This window comes from Lactuca virosa, chromosome 6 (genome assembly GCF_052849685.1).
Source record: "Lactuca virosa cultivar CGN04683 chromosome 6, Lactuca_virosa_CGN04683_v6, whole genome shotgun sequence".
NCBI classification, from domain to species: domain Eukaryota; kingdom Viridiplantae; phylum Streptophyta; class Magnoliopsida; order Asterales; family Asteraceae; genus Lactuca; species Lactuca virosa.
In genome coordinates this window covers 208,205,021-208,217,755 of record NC_136431.1, presented here as the reverse complement: position 1 = coordinate 208,217,755, position 12,735 = coordinate 208,205,021, and positions in this window count along the sequence as shown.

The following is a 12,735-nucleotide window of genomic DNA, read 5'->3' as shown; positions in this document are numbered from 1 at the left end:
ATTTGTGTATATGGTATTTTGGGGAACTCACTAAGCTTCGTGCTTACAGTGTTGATTTATATGTGTTTCAGGTACTTTTGTAGATTCCGAGAAGGCGGAGGCATGATTGTACACATTCTCTGGCTTATGATGTCTTGTGGATTTTGGGATACTCTGATATTGTTTTGTTAATGACTTATAATTTATGTGATGACTTTGATTTATGAGTAATGTTTGGTTGATTAAAAATGAAAAATTTGTCTTGAAATTTGAGGTGTTACAATTTGGTATCAGAGCCTTGGTTTGAGGAATTCGGGCACACCCTCAGGTATGTCTGGACTCAAATTGAGGAGTTGATGACTATTTAAAAGAAATGATTTTTCATCACACGATACTAAGATACCCACCACCTCTGTCAGGTCTGATAATCTTTATCTTCCCGCCCAATTGATTCTTGACTTCGTGCTTAAACTCCTTGAACTTTTCAAAGGTTTCTGATTTATGTTCGATTAAGTAGATATAACCATATCTACTATACTCATTTGTAAATGTCACGTAATATCGATTAGCATCTCTTGTGGTGGATATGAATGGGCCACACACATCCGTATAGATTCGGTCCAACGATCCTTCACCTCGTTCACATGTTCCATTGAAAGGTGATTTTGTCATCTTGCCCAAGAGATAAGATTTACATTCATCATCTGTCCTAAGATCAAATGATTCCAACACTCCATCCTTTTGGATTTCGGTGATGCGTTTCTTGTTTATGTGTCTAAGACAAAAATGCCACAAACATACCTTTTCCACACCATTGGATGAATAAATATGAAGCACATTATTGCCTAGGTTATCCATACAAGTCACAGTTTCATACACACCATTACAAGGTAAAACTTTAAAAATAAAAACACCGTTATGAAAATAAGAAATAGATCCAATATCATTATCAAAAGAATATCTAAAACCTTGTATGAACAATGCATGAAATGAAATAATGTTTTGCGTCATATCCAACATATAACATCAATTAATCAAATTAAACCTAACACCACTACCGAACATAAGTTCATAAGTCCCACTCTTGGTAACAGGTGATGATCGCCTATTCCTGTTGGAACCTGAAAGTGAACCTATAGCAATCCTAACTCCTTATTCCGAAGTGTGTGAATTCTGAAATGAAGAGTGGTCCGGAACCTGTCCGGACCTAGGAAGGAGATGAGAAGAATGAAGGCATTCCGGAGCTGTCCCTCACGTCCGGAAAGAATACTGATCCGGAACTAACCTTCGTGTCCAGAATGATGCTGATCCGGAATGAAGTTATTTTGTCTCTTGTACATTTATTATATTTGTCTTGTTATTGATGTAACGTTTCATAGGACTTAGTCTAAAGTTGTATTTGGACAATCAAAATGTCAGACTTATGTCTTTTGTCCGGTCCTATGTAAACACTTGGGTTAATCCGCTGTAACATTCACTCTTATTTATAGGAGCATTCAATATAAGTCAACTACGGATCTTTCACTCACTTTTTAGAATTTACACTAAGCATATTCAAACATTATTCTTGTTCTTCATTTATTAGCTTTACCTTGATCATTTACCCTTATTCTTCATTTAATGGCTTGATCATTTGTTGAACATATTATCTAAGACTTGACTGGTCTTTTCAGCCTTGACTTGAACATCTTTTAGCAAGCAGACATTGATCTTAAGCATTCACTCAAGGTTTGAGTTTTCAAAGCTTGTCCCTGCGCATCGATCTTGTTCTCACAATTGGTATCAGAGCTTGAGTGGTTGTCCTTTGAATCCATAAAGATCAAATTATTGTTGACTTGAAATTACCTTGGTATTTCAATCAGTTATGTATCAAGGATAATAGTTCTTCTATATACCACTTTAGCTTAAAGATATCTTAACTTCAATGGCTGCTTCTAATTCTCAGCAAATGATTTCAATGCAAATCGCAAATAGTGTGGGTGACCCTACCTGTGCCCCATTGCTAGTTGTGGAAGAATATGATCACTGGAAAGTTAGAAAGGAAAGATTTTTAGTTGGAAAAGAAAAAGGTGAAGAAATATGGAGATCCGTCACTGAAGGTCCTCATGTTCCTGTAAGAACAGTTGTAAGAGATGCAGCTGCTCAGCTCATGCGAGAAGATGAAACTCGCCCAGCTCCTCTGACTGCTGATGATATCGAAAAGCTTCATGCTGACCAAGTTGCTTTCTCTGAAATGTTGTTTGGTGTTCCTCCTTCACTCTTTGAGCACATTAAGTTGTGCAAATATGCCAAAGAGATTTGGGACACTCTTCAGGACCTAATTGAAGGTTCAGAAAACATGAAGGACAAGCGCCTCACCTCAGTTGTCAATGACTTCGATACCTTCACTACTACTCCAGGTGAATCTGTGGCCTCTGCTTCCAACCGTTACCAAATCGTTGTCAACAACATGACTGCTCATGGGATTGTCCGAACTCCTTTGGAGTACAATCTCAAATTTATAAACAGTCTCGGAAAAGGATGGGGAAATGTGAAATCTTGTCTCCAAAGCAATGGATCCTTGAAAAAGTTGAAGCTCTATCAACTTTTTGATGAACTTCAAGGACATGAGTCAAATGTTGCTCAAAACATAAGGGAACTCTCCGGAGGTCCTCTTGCTTTTGTTAGTTCCTTTGAACCAACCGTTCCGAACTCATCTACTTCGGATCCCTTCAATCCCATTATTCCTTTGGTTCAAACATCTGCACCTACCTTACCCGCACAAACCTACTCTCTTGATGAATTCAAAGCCATGAACGCTGATCTCCGTTTCCAACAGGAGTTTGTCCTACTATCAATGAAGTACAATCGTCAGCTAAATTCCTCTTTCAAACCATACCAAAACCGATTCAATGCTCCTCACCATAAAAATCCTCACCATAACAATCCTCAACCTCACTCAACTGTGGAACTTAAACTAACATCGGAAAATCCTACGACATACAAACCAAACATCTCTAAACCAAACACTACTCCTGAATCCTCTCAGAGTTCCAAATCGGACAAACCAAAAATTGTGTGTCATAAGTGTGGACATGCAAATCATTTTGCTAAAGATTGCCTGGCAGAAGCTCAGCCGAAACCAAAAATCAAGGATTCTGCTTACTACGCTCGAAAAGCACAAGAAATGGATGACAGGGAAAAATCCTTTCTAACCACAGTCTCAAGAGATGTTGAAGGGTATTGGTCATCCAGAGATGATGATGATGACATGGCAACTGGAAGAAACATGTGTCTGATGGCGAGACAAACCGTTGAATGTGATGAAGGTTATTGGTCTTCAGGGTCAGAAGATGAAGATGATGTTGCTGAACCTCACTACTGCTATATGGCCACAAATGATCCACCCGGTCGAAGCATCGTTCAGCAGGTAAAATCTATGATCTCTGATAATAATTTTGATTTATCTCTTTGTGAACCTTATCTGACCCAAATCCAAACAGATATGAACACCATTTATAAAGCCTATGAGTCTGCCATAGAAGCCAGTGAGAAGAAGGACTGTGAACTGAATCGTCTTAGGTTACGTTTTGAGGATAAAAAATTAAAAATCGAGTCTTTAGAGCAGATGAATGTATCATTTGGAAAGATAAATGTGAAATCACTTATTCTGAACGAAATGCTTTGATTGCCGATAACAAACGTCTCAATGCAAAAATAGGTGCCTTACATAATTCAGTAGACATGCTTGAAGCTGACATTCGGATGACTCATAATTTTCGTAATCCATGGTCTAAAGCACCTGGTCTCAGAAGCGAGTTTCCGAAACCAATTGTTAGTCCCTTGAAGGAATTGCAAAATTTGACATTCATGGGAGAGGTTCCGAATATCAAACATTCGGACACCCCTGTTTCTCCCTTGTCTCCACTTCCTGAGACTACAGACAATTTTGAGTCACTAATTCTTGAGTTCAAACCAATAGTTGTCAAGTGTCCTGATTCCACGCCTCTTCCGCCTCTGACAAACCTGGACCTGAATCGGACCACGGATTTTCATCATAGTCTTACTAATTGTGTTGATTATGTCTCCAAAAGTCATCACGCAAACAATTGTGTGATTGAAGAAATCAATCCTATGACAACCGAATCCACTTCCTCTGAGGTTGTATGGGCATCCTTAGATGATAAAGTTGAAGTCTCAAGCTGTGTGTCCTCTGATTCATGTGAATCGGATTCCTTAGTAGTTTCAAAAGCTAAATTAGTCCCCTTTACTCCCGAGTTAAGGAATCCATCCGAAGGACAAACCTCAAAACCCTCACCTCATCCGAAAAGAAAACCAATGTTGAATAGGAAGGACATTGTAGATCCCAAAATAGAAGCTTGAAATGCCCACAAAAAGGAAGTTAAGACTAGACAAAATTCCAGGTTCCTTGCTGTGACATCCTCATTTTCACGGCTAGAAAAGACTGATTTCGTTTATGCTTTATTTGAAAATCAGAGTATCATTTTAAATAAAAGTGTTGCGGAATTTGTTCCCAGAAAAACATGATAAATATATTATCAAAGCATTTCCGAAGAAATGTATTTTTATTCATTTTAAAACTTTTGGGATGTCATCGTCAATACAGAAACATAAGCATAAACAGAACTTACATTCATTTACACTAGTGGTCTACATCTCTTTTAAATCTCTCAGTGTAAAGTAGCTTCATATTGACACCTGTGACACATATAAGCTTGAGTGGGTCAGGTTGGGAAAACTGGTGAGTACATAGGGTTTTCAACCCACAATAATATAATTATTATGTTTAAACATCAAACAATCAACCCAATTACCCATCCCCATTATCTTCTTGACTCTTAAGGATCTACCCTAAGAATCAACTATTCCTCGTTCATTCATTCCTAAGGATCATCCTAAGGAATCGGCACGAAGTCCATCGTCACCGGGATTTAGGCACTAAGTCTGCATAGTCGCCAGGATTTATACAACAGGCACTAAGTCCGCATAGTCACCAGGGTTTAGGCACTAAGTCTGCATAGTCGCCAGGGCTTATACAACAGACACTACGTCCGCATAGTCGCTAGGGTTTTGGCACTAAGTCTGCATAGTCGCCAGGGTTTATACAACAGGCACTAAATCCGCATAGTCGCCAGGGTTTTCGCACCAAGTCTGCATGATCACCAAGGTTTAGGCACCAAGTCTGCATGATCGCTAGGGTTTAGAGTACACCGGGTGAACACATCGTTCACAACACCTACAGGTTGCGAGCCTGCTAGTGTTCCACTGGACTGTCTAGAATAGTCTGTGGTTGTCATCCATACTCTGCTAGATGACGGGGCCATCATTTGGGAAAGGCTTCTCACATCGTCCACCTCTCACACTCACCTCGTGGTCTATAACACCTCTCAACTCATCATCCAACTCATATTCCATCTATTACATCTACCCATGTTTTACCCAACATATTATCGTAGATATATATATATATATATATATATATATATATATATATATATATATATATATATATATAATATATATATATATATATATACAGTTTAAATCATTTAAAACATGTATAAAATCGTTCATCCAGCATAGAAAGCAAGTACTCAGATAATATGCACACACAACACGTAGTTTATATAAAATACTTCATATCTATGTGTAAGATGAAAGTAACTATGCACTCACTTGAAAAGGTGGTGATTCCGAACTCAGACAGCGCTTCGCTTCTTAAAACAAATAATTTCCTTCGACGAAACCTGTTATTATTACCACTAGAGTTTAGTCTATTATTCGCCGAGACTAATTAATAGTCTAGCTATTATTACTATTATATAAGCGTTAAACAATACTTATATAACCCATAATAATAGCCCAAGTACTTATTATAAGTTCCTAATAACGTTACTATAATTAAATAAAAGCTATATTAAAAATAGCGTAGGCGTAGCTCACTTACAGCGGGTTTTATAGAAACCGGGCTTTGCTTGGAGCAACGTTCCCGAGCCGAAAAGCTCTTCTTCTCGGAGCCGTCGAGCACTCCGGGGCTTCCGCCTCGTGCTAGGGAGGTTCCCTAGGCTTTTCGGGAGGGGGGGGGGGGTTCGGGGCTAGAGAGAGGTTCTAGAGAGAGAGTAAAGAGAAGAAAGAATGGGAAAGGTGTGAAGAAAATGAGGGTGGGAGAGGTTCTATTTATAGTGTGAAAAATGGCTGAACTTGGTGCCACATGTCACCATCTAGTGGCAAGACTTGGGGAGAAAGCAATGGCCAAGATTGTGCCACATCACCCATTTTCGCACAGCACACTTCCGACTTCTAAAATCCGTAACTATCACATACGACCTCTGTTTTTGACGTTCTTTATATCCACGCGTAGGTAAACATAAGATCTACAACTTTCATTTTGACTTGGTCGGCTAATTCTCGACCGATCTTAAATTTAACAGTACGAGGAGATTATAATGTTAAATGTTCGCGTAAAATTCATAACTTCTACATACAGACTCTGTTTTCGTCTTTCTTTTTACCGTTGAGTTCATATTAATGAGATCTTCAATTCTCATTTAGGTTGCATAGGCCAAAAACCGATCGATCTAAAATTCGAGTTTCGGGCTGTGCACTGCTAAGCCAAATCTTAGAAAATTCATAACTTCCTCATACGAAGTCAGATTTGGGCGTTCTTTTTTTTATGTTCTCGGTTTAACTTATAATACAAATTTGTTTAGACCACTAAGGCTAAAAAGTCTTCTACCGTAAATTCACTATTTACGTCTCCCGGTGCCGTGCTGGTTTTGCCGTAAAACTTCGACGGGCCATAACTTCTTCTTTATACCTCGGATTTCGGTGTTCTTTATATGTACGGAACCCTTGTAACATATACTAAACCTTGGTTAATATTAATCCTTATAAATAACCTTCCATCAAAAACTCATTTTTGATGCTCATCGTCTCTAAATTGACTAGCCCGGATCTGCGAGCGTTACAATTATCTCCCCCTTAGAATGATTACGTCCCGGAATCATCAACGAAACAGGGCTCACATGATGACTCCATATGTCATCTCTTCATCCTAAGTAATAACCGTAACTTTGATGTTTCTTCTAACGAGTATCTAACTCTAAGACTTCTGACTGCAGGCGGTGGCCGATCTTGGACCCGCTCTCTATCTCATGTTAGACTTCCAATCATGATCTTCATGTCACGATCTCGATCTTTATTGGAGATTCCTTCTTTAACAAACTTGAGATAAGTTTCTTCCTTCGATTATCATAATAGACCGATGGCTCATGTTCTAATGACCTCTCATCGTATGGTGCATTGCTTGGACTCAGGTATTTTAGAGTCAAATTCCAGAACAGACTATACCTTCCTTCATGTTCTAATAATATCTTAAATGGTAGCATTTCTAGCTACAAGCAATTATCGTGATACCTCTACCGATCACTTTAATTATCTTTTATTTCAATCTTCCGGCTTAAGTCGGATGCTACATCAAACTTGCTTCTCTGAACCACGTAACACACTCATCTTGGTCAGACTCGATATGATATGACCTCTAGGGTCAGAATAATAATCATCTTCTCAGTCATTACCGAAACGATGGTAACGACATACTTGAATAAAACGGAATCAATTACTAGCTTCTTAGTAACATTGTGACTTTCCCTGGTCCAATTGTGAGTCCTATGCTTCCGGTAGTATAGGCCTCTACTACCATTCACACCTACTCATACTCATCCCAAGTATTGTCTCGTAGTTTTCCAAGTCATTATCACAAAAACAATTTTTAACACATACAAATGTGTCCAAACAATCATATAATTTTCCCTAGACTCTACTAGGACTTATTCCATTCGTATCTTTGATCGTCAATTATGCTTCAACTCGGTAGGTGATGGAAATGTCAGACGATGGGATAACTTCATGGATTATACAAAAATATTTCTTTCTGCTAATCGAAAGTGTACTTCTCCCGTACTAGACGTATTATTTTTTAGACGCGTTCTAAAGGCAAGATATCACTCTTACAATATCTTCTGATAGGTACCACTCAGTATCGTAAGCCTTCTCATTTCCTCCATTTACTCAATTCACTACGAGTCTTCACCATGACGTTTTGCACACCAAAGCAGTCGTTTCGTGTATCGAGACGAGAATATAGATAGAGCAAGGTTTATATGCGTATTCCTCCTTATTACTTCAAAAAAAAATTATATGCCAGTTCTAATATCGTAATTAAACGTTTAGAAATCTGAACACATAAAATTTCTTGATCCGGTCGGCAACAGACCATAGATCCGATCAAACGATTGCATAAAGCATCACAAATTATTAAGCACATAAAAACATTTTAGGCAACTTCCCTAATTAAGCTAGTGCTTGTGTCTATTCAGGTGTACTAACTAAAATATATTAGACACTCTTCTCACGATCATCGCTTAGCATTCTAAGTTTAAGTCTAGAAATAAATCCTTATTCCTAGTTCGCTTAAACTAATGCTCTGATACCAACTGTGACATCCCCATTTTCACGACCAGAAAAAACTGATTTCGTCTATGCTTTATTTGAAAATCAGAGTATCATTTTAAATAAAAGTGTTGCGGAATTTGTTCCCAGAAAAACATGATAAATATATTATCAAAGCATTTCCGAAGAAATGTATTTTTATTCATTTTAAAACTTTTGGGATGTCATCGTTAATACAGAAACATAAGCATAAACAGAACTTACATTCATTTACACTACTGATCTACATCTCTTTTAAATCTCTCAGTGTAAAGTAGCTTCATATTGACACCTATGATACATATAAGCTTGAGTGGGTCAGGTTGGGAAACCTGGTGCATAGGGTTTTCAACCCACAATAATATAATTATTATGTTTAAACATCAAACAATCAACCCAATTACCCATCCCCATTATCTTCTTTACTCTTAAGGATCTACCCTAAGAATCAACTATTCCTCGTTCATTCATTCCTAAGGATCATCCTAAGGAATCGGCACGAAGTCCATCGTCACCGGGATTTAGGCACTAAGTCTGCATAGTCGCCAGGATTTATACAACAGGCACTAAGTCCGCATAGTCGCCAGGGTTTATACAACAGGCACTAAGTCCGCATAGTCACTAGGGTGTTGGCACTAAGTCTGCATAGTCGCCAGGGTTTATACAACAGGAACTAAATCCGCATAGTTGCCAAGGTTTTGGCACCAAGTCTGCATGATCGCCAAGGTTTAGGCACCAAGTCTGCATGATCGCCAGGGTTTAGAGTACACCGGGTGAACACATCGTTTACAACACCTACAGGTTGCGAGCCTGCTAGTGTTCCGCTGGACTGTCTAGAATAGTCCGTGGTTGTCATCCATACTCTGCTAGATGACGGGGCCATCATTTGGGAAAGGCTTCTCACATCGTCCACCTCTCAACTCATCATCCAACTCATATTCCATCTATTACATCTACCTATGTTTTACCCAACATATTATCGTAGATATATATATATATATATATATATATATATATATATATATATATATACACACACACAGTTTAAATCATTTAAAACATGTATAAAATCGTTCATCCAGCATAGAAAGCAAGTACTCAGATAATATGCACACACAACACGTAGTTTATATAAAATACTTCATATCTATGTGTAAGATGAAAGTAACTATGCATTCATTTGAAAAGGTGGTGATTCCGAACTCAGACAGCGCTTCGCTTCTTAAAAAAATAATTTTCTTCGATGAAACCTATTATTATTACCACTAGAGTTTTGTCTATTATTCGCCGAGACTAATTAATAGTCTAGCTATTATTACTATTATATAAGCGTTAAACAATACTTATATAACCCATAATAATAGCCCAAGTACTTATTATAAGTTCCTAATAACGTTACTATAATTAAATAAAAGCTATATTAAAAATAGCGTAGGCGTAGCTCACTTACAACGGGTTTTATAGAAAACTGGGCTTTGCTTGGAGCAGCGTTCCCGAGCCGAAAAGCTCTTCTTCTCGGAGCCGTCGAGCACTCCGGGGCTTCCGCCTCGTGCTAGGGAGGTTCCCTAGGCTTTTCGGGGGGGGGGGGGGGGGGGGGTTCGGGGCTAGAGAGAGGTTCTAGAGAGAGAGTAAAGAGAAGAAAGAATGGGAAAGGTGTGAAGAAAATGAGGGTGGGAGAGGTTCTATTTATAGTGTGAAAAATGGCTGAACTTGGTGCCACATGTCACCATCTAGTGGCAAGACTTGGGGAGAAAGCAATGGCCAAGATTGTGCCACATCACCCATTTTCGCACAGCACACTTCCGACTTCTAAAATCCGTAACTATCACATACGACCTCTGTTTTTGACGTTCTTTATATCCACGCGTAGGTAAAAATAAGATCTACAACTTTCATTTTGACTCGGTCGGCTAATTCTCGACCAATCTTAAATTTAACAGTACGAGGAGATTATACTGTTAAATGCCCGCGTAAAATTCATAACTTCTACATACGGACTCTGTTTTCGTCTGTCTTTTTACCGTTGAGTTCCTATTAATGAGATCTTCAATTCTCATTTAGGTCGCGTAGGCCAAAAACCGATCGATCTAAAATTCGAGTTTCGGGCTGTGCATTGCTAAGCCAAATCTTAGAAAATTCATAACTTCCTCATACGAAGTCAGATTTGGGCGTTCTTTTTTTTTTATGTTCTCGGTTTAACGTATAATACATATTTGTTTAGACCACTAAGGCTAAAAAGTCTTCTACCGTAAATTCACTATTTACGTCTCCCGGTGTCGTGCTGGTTTTGCCGTAAAACTTCGACGAGCCATAACTTCTTCGTTATAACTCGGATTTCGGCGTTCTTTATATGTACGGAACCCTTGTAACATATACTACACCTTGGTTAATATTAATCCTTCTAAATAACCTTCCATCAAAAACTCATTTTTGATGCTCATCGTCTCTAAATTGACTAGCCCGGATCTGTGGGCGTTGCCAACTCTAAATCAAGTTCATCCCAGAATTCGAATGCACCAACTCGTACTCAAAATTCCTTTGTCCCTACTATGATCCTCAAAAGACCTTCCGAACCTCTTGCTTGTGTAGAATCTAAGAAAGTTATTAGATCTACTCTGTCTAAGGCTCATGTCACTGCCAAGACCATTCGAAACACGTCACCAGGACCTCAGACTGTTTCATATACTTTTATTGCAAAATCTGATGGCACAATTTTAAAAACAAATCTTTCAAAAACCAATGTGTCATCAACAAAATCCACAAATACAAAGAAAACTTCTTCAAAATCTCCTAAGAAAAATCTTGTGTGGAAAGTCATAACTCTCATTGATGAAACATCAATTCCGGAGGTAACATAAATTACCAACACTCCGGAAGTCCAAGGTCCGAAGTAAACTGTTTCGGAATCTCAAACCATTGAATATGACTACTGGATAGATGAAAAGACACTTGCCTTCTATCTGTTTCCAAAGACTTCAAAAAATCAACGTCCCAACCAAAGTCACAAAGTTGTTCCTAAGTCACAATCAAAGTCCAAAGCCCGTGCCTACGTCCCAAAGTCTAATTTGGAGCCTAAAAACTCCACTACTCATTAATTTTGTAGGCACTTGGTGCTTCGAAGAAAGAAACAATATGGTATATTGATAGTGCTTGTTCCATGCACATGACGGGGCAGAAATAGTTTCTGCGAGATTTAAAGCTTACTCCAAATGTTGGTTACGTGACATATGGCAATAACTCCAACTCTCAAATTCATGGCTATGGGACTCTCACAAATGGAAACTTCTCAATTTCACATGTGGCTTATGTAAGTGATAAAAAACATAATTTGATAAGTGTTACTCAGCTCACTGATTCAAATCGACGTATGGAATTTTGCAAAAAGTTCAGCTATGTAATGACTGAAGACCGAAAAGAGTGTTTAATCAAATCTATTCGCAACAAGAACATGTACCCGCTCGACATCAACATGATTATTGGCAAACCGCAGCTCTGCCTTCTCTCAAAAGTTGTTCCTAACGTCAGTTGGTTATGGCACCGAAGGCTCGCTCATCTAAACTTTCGATACATGAATGATCTTGTATCCGGCGAAATGGTAAAAGGTTTACCTCTTCTCAAATTCGAAAATGATCATTTGTGTGCTGCTTGTGAGTGTGGTAAGAAATCAAAGAAGGGTCATCCTATTATCATCGAAAAGTCCATTTTGGAACCATTAGAGTTCTACACATTGATCTCTGTGGACCATCCACTGTAGAAAGTCTTCATCATAAGAAATACATTCTTGTGATTGTTGATGATTTTACAAGGTTCACTTGGGTCTTCTTTCTAAGGCTGAAATCCGAAACAACTTTCGAGCTCATAAATTTCATCAAAGGAATTGAAGTTCTTACAAAACTCCCAGTTAGGAGAATCCGAAGTGATAATGGCTCGGAATTCACCAATTCCACCATTGAGAAATTTCTCAATGAAAAAGGAATCGACCACAACTTCTCAGCTCCCTATACTCCACAACAGAATGGTGTAGTTGAAAGACGCAATAGAACTCTCGTTGAACCTGCTCGATCCATGCTGAATTTCACAAATCTACCCCTCTACCTTTGGGCTGAAGTCGTGTCTACTGCTTGCTTCACTCAAAATCAGAGTATCATCAATCGACGTCTCAACATGACACCGTACGAAGCAATGAATGGTCGAAAGACAACTATCTCGTTTTTACATGTCTTCGGATGCAGATGCTTCATCAAGAACAACCGTGATCAGCTTACC